This window comes from Mauremys reevesii, linkage group 2 (assembly GCF_016161935.1).
Source record: "Mauremys reevesii isolate NIE-2019 linkage group 2, ASM1616193v1, whole genome shotgun sequence".
Lineage (NCBI taxonomy): Eukaryota > Metazoa > Chordata > Testudines > Geoemydidae > Mauremys > Mauremys reevesii.
In genome coordinates this window covers 62,183,927-62,196,164 of record NC_052624.1, presented here as the reverse complement: position 1 = coordinate 62,196,164, position 12,238 = coordinate 62,183,927, and the positions used below count along the sequence as shown (strand labels likewise).

General features: G+C 44.2%; 1 long non-coding RNA gene across 1 annotated transcript in view; it reads right to left on the bottom strand.

The window, feature by feature from the left end:
- The window catches only part of LOC120398715, a 53,941-nt gene that overhangs the window by 11,796 nt on the left and 29,907 nt on the right, over nucleotides 1–12,238 (bottom strand). The window contains exon 3 of the long non-coding RNA XR_005594649.1: nucleotides 5,850–5,926. This is a non-coding gene — a long non-coding RNA (uncharacterized LOC120398715). The remainder of the gene's footprint in view (nucleotides 1–5,849; nucleotides 5,927–12,238) is intronic.

The following is a 12,238-nucleotide window of genomic DNA, read 5'->3' as shown; positions in this document are numbered from 1 at the left end:
TTTTTTCCCTTGTCCTCAGCATAGGACTGAGAAGCAACAAGAGCTTCAGGGATATCCAAGGAAATCCCCAGACACAGGACCAGCAGGAGTCTGGTGGAAGGGACAAGAAAATATTCCTTGCCCCAACAGGGGTCTAAGAGTTCAGTGAGGGATGTTACTTGGGGTTTCTCAGAACCAGGGCCGGCTCCAGGCACCAGCGAATGAAGCAGGTGCTTGGGGCGGCCAATGGGAAGGGGTGGCATGTCTGGGTCTTTGGCAGCAATTCAGCGGCGGGTATCTCAGTCCCCCTCAGAGTGAAGGACTCACCGCCGAATTGCCACCGAGGAATGAAGCGGTGTGGTTGAGCTGCCGCCAAAGTGCTGCCGATTGCAGCTTTTTTTTTTTCCCCCTCCTTCACCGCTTGGGGCGGCAAAAAAGCCTGAGCCGGCCCTGCTCAGAACCCAAAGCAGTGGTAACTTAACTGTTTCTCTCCTGACAGAGTCAGGAATAAATTAATGGGAACACAGCATTTCCAGCTGGAAAATGTTGATGCAAGCAAGCGGGCTCTTATCTAAAAATACTATTTATTAGACATTAAGCACACACACACACACACACATACAATAGGTTTAGGACATCCCATATGTAGTTATCCACAGTCTGAGATGGTTTTGAGTGATCACCAGCTGGACATCCAGAGGTCTCTTTCCATCCAGCTGATGGGGAGTTTAGATGTCAGCTCCTTGCCTGAAGAAAAGCTCCCTCAGACTGCTCTGAGGTATTTACTTTTACCTAATCTTTTATAGTTAACTCTAAAAGAGTACATAACCTATGATGTCTCCTAGTGGGTCAGCAAAATAACCTCTACTGGGTCACCAATTCTCCTGTCTTCAAGAAACTACTCATTATCTCAAACATTTCTAGTATTTCTAGCCCTAATAACAATATGTCAGTGGCACCTAAAACCAAGGGTGCTATTCACTCACTCTCTTCCATAACTTTCTGTTACATCCTCCCATTGTAATTAACAAACTGCAAGTATGAAGCTGTCTGACTTTGTCTCACAAAGGCCTAAGATTATTCCTAGCTATGGGATGTTTGATTTGCAGCCAGCAGTGGCTGAACATACAAAATGGCTGATTGCAGTACTGTCAAGTTCTGGGGTGCAGGCAGGAAGGTCAAATTCCGGGGTAACACTCTCCTTGTTGCAAATTATATATCTTTAATATTGAGATCTGCACATACACACACACACACACCACAAGTTCAGTGGGTTACTAGTGAGGCTCAGCATAAGCCTCAAGGCTCTTGAGTGAGACTGAGCAACAATCTTCTCACTGGCACTCTCAGTTTTCACCCCTGATTCTGCCTCATTATAGACCAGACCTCATGTAGATTCCCTGGGAAAGTACCCATGGTTTGCAAATGCGCAGGCTTTGAATCCAATTGATCTTTCTTTGAATCCAGCATGTTAGCACCAGGAACAAAACAACCACCACTATCTGAAACACTGCACAACCCTGCATGAGCCAAGGAGCACCTGGTAGCAGTGGGGGCAAGCATCTACCTCCAGATCCCTCTGTGGGCCCATGGGTGAATTCAAGACAAAAGACCCTAATGTGGATTCTGCACATTAACCAATTGGAACCAGAATGTGGTTTCACTTTGCTGATATACATGACCCATTCTCTTTGCTTTCTCTAAATACTTGTATGAGCAAATATTTGTTTGCAAGAATGTTTGCAGAAAGAAAGCATTGTGTGAATATATATTCACGCACATTTTGGCACAAGAAGTGTTTGTGTGACTTTGTTTTTAAGGTATTTTCTATGTCACACATCATTGTAAGGTCTGAACACTTCATATGCACTCGTGGATTTACCATCACAGTACCTCTGTGAAGTAGGAAAATGTTGCTTTGCAACGGGGATTTGAGGGACAGAAAGAGAGATTAAATAACTTGACCAATACCACACCAGAAGTCTCTGGCATAAGCAGGAAGTGAACCCAATTCAACTGTGACCCAATCAATAGAGTCCTGCAAATCCACAGATATCCCCTTTATATCCACGGATATCTGTGGACCATTTTTGTGGATCGTGGATCAGATGCGGATGAAAGCTCTACCAATCAAGTGCTTTAACCACATGTCCTTAGTTTAGAAGCTTCTTATGTTTTGGAGACATTCAGTCCAAGAGAAGAAACAATATCATGTAACTTCATTTACTAATCACACAGCACAACTAGGAAATTATGGATAATGAATACTCAAAGCATTGGTCAAGGTGGATAGTTCACAAACAATCTATAGGGTCAAATATGTTCTCATAACCCAATTGTTCAATCGTTTCAAATAAATAAATTTGTAAAAAACAAAATATTTCTGAAAATAATTTGATAATATAAAAAAGGGACTAAATGTGATGAATGAATTGTTCACTGCTAGCAGTTTGCATAGCTTTTCATATGCTAGTGACTGTGGCCATGAATGTGTCTTTTTTTGTTTCACTTTTGCTTTAGGAGACCTGGCTTTGTATTAGGTTGATAGATTGTATCTGGGAGCTGGTGGGATAAGACTAAGATGAGAAATTAGCATACTGCAAGGGGTAAAAAAAAGAGAAAAGGAAATGTGAAAATTTGGAACTAGAAGGCTGCTTGTCACGTAATGATGTGAAATCAACATGCCTTTCTGTGTCTGGGCAGATCACTGCTAAATTAAAGAAGCGTCCTTAATGGGACAAAGAGACGCAGGCAGAACGCACACCTGCTCTGTGGTTGCCAGGTCTCAAAGTACAACTTTGATTTTCCAGAGACAAATACAACAGCATTGAGAACATGGTGCCGTACGATAGGTGACTGTTATCGATATCTCTTGTGATGTACTGTAGTAAGTATAACAATAAACAACCTACTTTTCAATGCCAAGGCTATAAATCCACCAGGGGGTTGTGGTGATACCATAAACTATAAAAACAAAGCTCAAGTGGCCTTATGTTGTTGCTACAATACTGAGATGGAATTCCAGCCCCATAATTCAAAATTAACTTATTTCTTACGTTTTACAATGCATGGATCTGAACTTTGGATCGAAGTCTTGTACAGGCTTCTCACTCCTGCTATTGCTGCCTCTCCGGCTGCTTCCACTTCTGCCTCTTTTTCCATCTTTCTTCCTAGTTATCACACAATGCTCCTGCTGCTTCCCTCACTGTGCATGGCTTTAAGCATGTGAGTAATCTCATTGATTTCAATGCATAGCTGGAAATGCTCAATTATTTTCTGTATAAATGTAACATGAGGGTTTCTTTTTCAGCATTTTTGCATGTTTCATTTGATCCTTTCCCTGTGAAAGGATTCGGCTACCCTGGTATAACACAGAGCAGCCTCAGAAAATCATTCAAGTGTTCCTTTATTCACTTGCATTCGTAGGACTCTGAGGGTCACATTTTCCATTAGGAGCATACTGGTGCCATGGGCCTATCTCACTAATATTTCATATATTCACAAAGAACAGTACTGCAGATTACAGTGGGACACACAGACAACAAGGAAACCACAAAGAAATATAGAGGAAGGAAAAGAAATCGATTCATTTTGATAGGAACATAGGAATTGCCAGATTGGATCAGACCCACTCTCCAGTAGGCAGTTATGGGTCTCTTCCACCTTTCTTTTAGGTTGTCTGTGCCATGGCTATCTGCGGGTCTTAGTTTCTTTCCCAAGTGAGATGACTACACAGAGAATCTATTTCATCCCATCTTTGGAGCTACTGTGTTGTTGACAACCAGGCTAATATCGTATCTCTGAAAGCATATTTGGACTTGGTGAGGAAAGCCAGGCTACCTTTTTGTTGGCCTGTTTTGTTGCTGCTTATCAAGAGTAGAAAGGCAGATAGAAGCAGAGCAAAGATAGAAATGAGCAAAGAGTAAAAATTGTCCCAACTAGCCCAAATCAGAACTTGAACACGTGAGATTTTATATTTTATATTTTTATAAATAAATACATTTTACATTTCACTTTTATATTTTATAGTGAGCGAGAGTCCTATTTTTAACTGTTCATTTAAAGAGCAGGTGTTTGGAGGGTATTTCTGTGAGATCCCAGTAGCTCAGAAATTTTAGTCACTTTTTCCATGCATTTCATCCCAGCCTTTTCTCCAATTGACATGATTTGACTACAGGAAAACATGGCTGCTTATAAAAACCTGCATATATAGCCTTCTGTCATATGCCACATTCAACATTTGTACCTCATACCTAGAGCACACGGGATTGACCTATTGATCTGATGGGGCTCTCCAAACACACTGCAATCGAGGGAAATATTCTATTTTTCTAAAATACTAGTCTTTAATTTGTAGGCTTAAAAAACACTATGTCACAGGTGGCTAGCCCAACTGACCCGTGATAAACTACTTTAAGGAGAATTAGCCCATCTCAGCCCACCTGCAAGTAATGAACTGCTTAGGTGACTGGGTTGCAGTTAATTGGCTAATGAGCACCTGGATCTGATAAAAGGCTCCCAGACCGAGCTGAAGCGGGGTGGTTCTAGAGTGAGGAGGCCCATAGGGGGAAAGGAGTGCAAAGGGAATAGAGTGGAACTCTGGGAGGGACCACCCAGATTAACTGCAGGATGCTCCGCCTGTAAGGAGCTGTGTGACACCAGGAGAAGAGCTATGGTTGGCAAGAAGGTCCTGACTCCAGAGAAGGAATCGAGGTCAGGAGTGCCTAGTGGGCCTGCAAGTGAGACTGACAAACTCAGATGGAATCTGTCTCTTTGTTTAGAAGCCTGGGTGAAGGTCTCTTTTGTGTTTGAACTTCCTGCTGATAAATTCAGCCTCTCAAAACGGGGGAGGGTGGTGTTTGATACCTAAAAGCCACAGTGGATTTATTGATCACCCAATTGGGAAAATTATGGCAGGTTGGTTTTTCTAAGGAGTAAATCTCAGATACAATTAACAGCATCAGCCTCAACATCCCTTTAAAAAGATGTTTAAAAACCTGTATCCTTCCATTCTTTCTCCCAGAAAGAAAATGATGTCTTAACTGCACCAGTGGGAGAAGTTATTTCAGCTGGATCATTTCTTCTAAACAGTGACTCAACCCCTTTAGAGGCCAAAAAAGTGAAGTGCTTGGCCCACAGTGGCAGAGCTGGAATCAGAAGTCAGAAGTTCCTGCCTCCCAACCAAGGATTCTTTCCATAACAAGTGCCTAGATTTTAAGAAGTAACCACTGTAATTTATGATCATCTACTCTGACCTCCTGTATACCACAGACTAAAGAACCTCACCCATCAAATGTATAACAACATATAAATGCAATCAAGTCACATTAAGCTCAGGAAGTCTTTCTTGGAGGCAAGTAACATTTTGAATATGTTTGGGGGTTCGTTTCTAGTCCACGGTCTTAATGAACATTTTATTTTTTTGGGATTTCTGAATTTTCTGCCCCCTCAAACACACACATCTCACCTCACAATTCACAAGAAACCACTTTTCAATCGATAAAGAAAAACATTTTAATATCAAGTTTAATTTTTTATGCAGTTTTAAGGTTTTTCTAATGAAAAATACGTAGAAAGTGGGTACACTACAATTGTAGAACACAAATGCGTAGCACTCTTGGGACAGTTATTTGGCAATCAACATGATGTGCATTTATAGAAAGAAAGCACTAAGTGAATAAAACCCCCACCAACTTCAGAAGAACGAGAAGAGACTTACTATGGAATGATAAGTTTGGCCTTTTTAATCCATGTAAAAAGTGTAAAAATAGATTATCAGTAACATACAGGGAATCTGTATTAAATACTGTTTTTTTAATTCTGATAAAACATTGATGAGGGATGTATTGTATACATAAATATATACCTACTTCTGTGCATATATGAATACATGCATACTGTCCTCCTTTCCAAGTGGTGGCCATCACACTTCCACAGTATACGGATCCTGTGAGCATAAAAACAAAGAATACAGTTTGAGTCTCAAATTCTGATTTCTTGTATGGTAAAGTTAGATCATTGTCCTGATTCCAGAGATATATATTTATAACCCAACTGAGAAACATTAACAATAATAGGGTATGTCTACACTACAAGACTAGCCTGTGGGCAATCTGTTCATGCACTTTTCACAGCGACAAGGAACTCTTCAAGTACCAGCGAGTGCGCAGCGTGACGTGACTGTTCAGTTTCTTTACAGATAGTGTAATTAACTACTCTGAATTGTAGACCCTTGAATTCTAGAAGATTGAAATACTGTTATATAATGTTACAAGTTAAAACAACTTTATGTAAACTTTTAATATATTTAACACACACACCAGCTTTAGTTTTTCAAGCAGTAGAATAACATGTCCCTTATGCTCACATGAGCAGACCCACTGAGGTAACATAAGTAGAAAATGGTTGCAGGATTGGGGAAGGTTGCAGGAAGCCCCCTCTGTCCTGTGTATTTTATGCCAGCCCCGGGGTACCCATTGCTGCTCCTTTCCCCCGCCCACAGCTCCATCTGTCTGTCCCCACCCCCCCCAGCTGTGTCCTTGTGTCTGTCTGCCCCCATAACCCCCTGGCTCACCGGCTGTGTCTCTGTGTCTGTTTGACAGGGACAGGCTCCTGCTGCTTACTCTCTGCCCAGGGCTGAGAGCCGCTGCCTTTGGCTCCCTCCCACTCCCCGCTGTGGAGGCGTGGCCAGGCAGCTCTGGCACCGCTCCCTGCATCTCCCATTGGCTGGGGTTCCCGGCCAATGGGCTGCAAGCCAGGTCACCGCTGGGGCCTCTCTGCAGCACACAGGAGCTCCGAGGATGGGAGGAGCTGCCCCGAGGTGATAGCATCCCATGTTGCTGACCCCTGGAGTGGGGACCCCAAAGCATGGGGCCTGGGGCCCAAACATTGGTGGAGCTGGGGCCACCTTCAGGAATATTGGTGGAACATGGGTACCACGGGCCCATATAACTCACCGCCTATGGGAGGAGAGGAAGGTGATCAAGAACAGTCAACATGGATTCACAAAGGACAAGTCATGCCTGACCAACCTGATTGCCTTCTGTGATGAGATAACTTGCTCTGTGGATATGGGGGAAACAGTGGATGTGATATATCTTGACTTTAGCAAAGCTTTTGATACAGTATTCTTGCCAGCAAGCTAAAGAAGTATGGATTGGATGAATGGACTATAAGGTGGATAGAAAGCTGGCTAGATTGTTGGGCTCAGTGGGTAGTGATCAACAGCTCGATATCTTGCTGGCAGCCGGTATCATGTGGAGTGCCCCAGGGCTCAGTCCTGGGGCCGGTTTTGTTCAACATCTTTATTAATGATCTGGATGATGGGATGAATTGCACTCTTAGCAAGTTTGCAGATGACACTAAGATCAGGGGAGAGGTAGATATGCTGGAGGGTAGGGATAGGGTCCATAGTGACCTAGACAAACTGGAGGATTGGGCCAAAAGAAATATGATGAGGTTCAACAAGGACAAGTGCAGAGTCCTACACTTAGGAAGGAAGAATCCCATACACCGCTGCAGGCTGGGGACCGACTGGCTAAGCAGCAGTACTGCAGAAAAGGACCTGGGATTACAGTGGACGAGAATCTGGATATGAGTCAGCAATGTGCCCTTGTTGCCAAGGAGGCCAACGGCTCATTGGGCCGTATTAGTAGGAGCATTGCCAACAGATCAAGGGAAGTGATTATTCCTCTCTATTCAGCACTGGTGAGGCCACTGGTGCATCCCGTTTTGGTCCCTCCACTACAGAAGGGATGTGGACAAATTAGAGAGAGTCCAGTGGAGGGCAATGAAAATGATTAGGGGGCTGGCGCACATGACTTACGAGGAGAGGCTGAGGGAACTGGGCTTGTTTAGTCTGCAGAAGAGAAGAATGAGGGGGGATTTGATAGCAGCCTTCAACTACCTGAAGGGGGGTTCCAAAGAGGATGAAGCTCGGCTGTTCTCAGTGGTGGCAGATGACAGAACAAGAAGCAATGGTCTCAAGTTGCAGTGTGGGAGGTCTAGGTTGGATGTTAGGAAACATTATTTCACTAGGAGGGTGGTGAAGCACTGGAATGGGTTACCTAGGGAGGTGGTGGAATCTCCATCCTTAGAAGTTTTTAAGGCCTGGTTTGACAAAGCCCTGGCTGCGATGATTTAGTTGGGGTTGGTCCTGCTTTTAGCAGGGGGGTTGGACTAGATGACCTCCTGAGGTCTCTTCCAACCCTAATCTTCTATGATTCTACTGAAACTTGGCCAGGAATGCAAGCTGCTGGAGCCTGAGCCCGAGCTCCTGGCTGCCCGATGCGCTCTGGAGGAGCAGTTCAGTTTTAAAGGACACAACCTGCACCACACGCACACTGAAACTGCATCATCACTCTTGCAGCCAGGGGGCTAGAACCAGCTGCCTGTCCCCAACCTCACTCGCCGGGCAGGCACTGTAGAGCTGTGAGCCTGTGCTCCATGTAGTCTGCCCAAGGAGCATCCATAGGTGCTGACTCTGTGGGTGCTTCAGGGCTGGAGCACCCATGGGGAAATGTAGTGGGTGGGTGCTTGGCAGCCTCCTCCTCCTGTGTTCCTGATAGTACCCCTTTCCTGAGGGCTCCTCCTTGGTGAAATTGCCACAGGAGATGGGGAATGTGAACATTTTCTTCTGTTTCCCAGGACTTCTCTTCTGACCCATACCCATTCCAGTCTCTCAGATTGGAGTTTTCCTCTGACACATCAGGAGTCGAGGACCTGATGGGCTTCATAGTCCTCCTGCCCGTAGGCAATTACTAGGGGTGGAGGTGGGTCTACCAGTCAGGTAAATGCTTGTAGCTGAACAGTTTGAGGAGAGAAATATGAAAGACATGACTCTTGAGGGATTCTTGGAGTTGAAGCTTAAAGGCCACAGGGTTTATTTGTTCCATGATCCAAAAAGAACCAAGGTAGTAGTGGTCAAGCTTAGCTGAAGCATGGTCTGTTCCCAGGTTTTGAGTCAAGAGAGAAACTTTATCCCATACTGCAAGGTTGGGACAGCTGTTACTTTTGATCTGCGTAATGCTTATACGTTTCTTTAGAGGCAAGTAAGTGTTCTTTGATCTACTGGTATTTTCTGGAAATGGTAGGCCAGGTCCATGGCTGCTGGGATGGAATCCAGCGTGAAAACCAAAGTTTGGAAAAATGGAGCGTGTTGAACTGAAGCATGGGTAGACCTGTTGTATGCAAACTCAGCTAAACACAAGTGGAAGTCAATCATTCTAATGGAAATTCAGGAAATTGGTAGGTACCACTCCGGGGTCTGATTGGCTCTTTCAGTATGGCCATCTGCCTGTGGATGGTAAGCTGTTGAGGTGAGGGGCTTGGTGCCACGAAGGTGGAGAAATTTCTGCCAGAACCAAGCAACAAATTAAGGGCCTCGATCCAAAATGATGCATTATGGCATTCTGTGGTACTTAAAGATGTGCTGCAGGAAGGCTTGCACAGTTTCATGTGCAGATGGAACAGTGCAGCAGGGAATAAAATGGGCCAACTTGGTCAGGATAGCTGAGTGCGGTAACTCAACAATAAAATCCATTGAAAGGGTGGACCACGGATGCAGAGGTGTGGGGAGGGACTGAAGGAGGCCCACAGGCTTGGCTTGCAGTTTCTTCATATGGGCACAGAGGTCACATGACCTAACATAGCTTTTAACATCCATTCATAGGGTTGGCCACCAGATGTACCTAGTAATCAGGGTCCAGATTTTAAATTGGCCACAACATGTGCCATGGGCAGGTCATGGCACAGCTTTAGCACATGAAGCTGGGAGCTGCCCTCAGAAATGTAGAGATGATCCCTGTGATAAAGGAAGTCTTGTTGTAGATGAAACTTTGAAACTGGGGAAGCACGTGTGGTTCTTAGAGTTTGGCAGATTGGGAATGCAAACCAGTCACTTGGAAGCAAGGACTAGGTAGTGATCATCAGGTGACTAGTGATAGTCCCACAGACAAAGTTTTGAGAAGGTTTAAGGACAGTGGTGAGAGCTTCCTGCTCCACTGATGGCCAGGAGTTCTTTGTCCCACATGTCATAATTTCTCTCAGTGGTGGTCAGTTTCCAGGAGAAAAAGGTGCAGAGACGAAGGAACTGGTGAGGGCAGGTAAAATGCAAGAGGACTGTGCCTATTACAAAGTCTGAGGCATTGTCTTAACTATGAAGGCATTTGTGGAGTCTGGATAGGTCAAACTGGGGAAGAAATAAAAGCCTTTTTCACGTGGTTGAAAGATGCCTGCATGTCAGTGTACCAGATGAATTTAGCCCCCTTCCTGCAGAGGGATGTTAAAGTAGCTATCAGGTTAGACAATTCTTGGATGAATCACTGGTAAAAATTTGTGAAGCCAAGGAACCACTGCCTCCCGAACATATTTGAAGATGCCTTCCACGTGGTGATGGCTGTAACCTTGCTGGGGTCTGTGGAAAGTCCTGCAGGAAGATGACATAGCCCAGAAACTCCACAGTATCCTTGTCAAATTCAAATTTATCAGGTTTTGCTTAAAATTCATTTTGGCGAAGCTGATCAAAAACAGTGTGCATGTGGAATTCTTGATTCTCTGAAAAAATGAGAATATCATCTAAGTAAGTGATTATGAATTGGTCAAGGATGTCTCTGAAGACTTCATTCATGAAATGATGGAAAATACCAGGAGTTTTACATAGACCAAATGGCATGACCAAATATTCAAAATAATAGTAACTGGTTTGAAATGTCATCTTCCATTCAGATTCTGACCAGGCTGTATGCTCCATGCAGGTCTAGCTTTGTAAAGACCTGAGCTAAATGGAGTCTTTCCAGGAATTCATTTATGAGAGGAAGGTGGATGGAGATCTTGTTAAGGGCTTGATAATCAACATGAAGCCAGAGGAGGCATCATTCTTGGCCACAAAGAAGGTAAGTGAACTTGCTGGGGAAGCTGAGGGATGGATGAACCCATTCTGGAGATTTTCCTCATGGTACTCCTGGATGGCATGCAGATAGGGTTTGGGTAGGGTGTAAATGCATCCAAAAGGAACCTCTGATCCCACTTAAAGGTCAATTGGGCAATCATAACTGTAGAGAGGAGGTAGCATGTTCACCTTTTGGAAATACCTTGGTATATCCTAGGTACTTAGCAGGTTCCAGACACTGCTGAACAAATTGGTTTGTGACTTAATCCTTCAGGAGCTAGATCATGCACACAGATAGAAAAGCATTAGCTGCAGCTGAAGACCACTAACGGAGATAGATGGATATTCACAAAGTCAGGAGAATGGACAAGCTAATCTTGAATTTCTACAGCTTCTTACTGATAATAAAAAGTATGAGTTTTTTGCTAATGAAGCAAAGACAAGGAGACCTTAAGAACTTTTTACTAACTTTGAAAAATATAAAAGCTAATGAGTAGGTGGTCTTGGGCATGTGAATTCTTGTATTGTGAAAATGATTGATTAGTGGTTTTGCATAGCTACATTTTAAGTAAAATAATTGGTTACGCCATAGATAAAAGAAATCCTCATTTTAACTATATAATAAGGGTCAGAAAACAAGCTCATTGGAACTTAACTCCAGAATATAGCTCAAGACCAAAGCTGCTTGAACTTTTTAACCCTTGCATGACCAGACTGTGTAGAAGCCAGAGCCCCAGACAACATGACCCTGACTGGCCATCAGGAGACATCTGTTTTATTGGGAGAAGCGAGCATAAGGCGTGGTATTCTGTTGATTTGTTAATAAATACTTGTACATGTTTAAGGATATTCACCGTGTAAGGGCTCTTTCACTGGGAAAAGGCCTAGCAGACCCGTAGCCCACGCAGGGATAAAGTTGGGTCCCTTATACCCTGAGTACCCACAAGGATAGGTAGGGGGTGGGAGCCCTACACCCTGAGAACTCATGAGGGAGGGTAGGGGTAGAGCTGTAAATTGTGCGGGTAACAGTACCTGAGCCTGGAGGGCTGCATTCTGGTCACATAGCATGGCTACCTGAGCCTTTCAGGACTCTGTCAACATCTGAAAAGGGGGTGGAAGTCCTGATGGGGTTCATTCTGGAGGTTAGCTCCATGCTATGAAGTGAAGCCCCTGCTATCTTCTTGTGGCTGCTCAAACTGTCATGCACTGAGGTGTAGGCAGTGCAACCTAGTGGTTGGAGCATACTCAGAGGGCAGAAGCAGAGGTGTGGTCAGAAGGCAAGCCAGTAGTCAAAACAAGGAGTTAAGAATCAGGAGTTTAGAGACTGACAGAGAGTAGGACTGGAGTGGAGCAGGAAAGGGATGGAGCAAG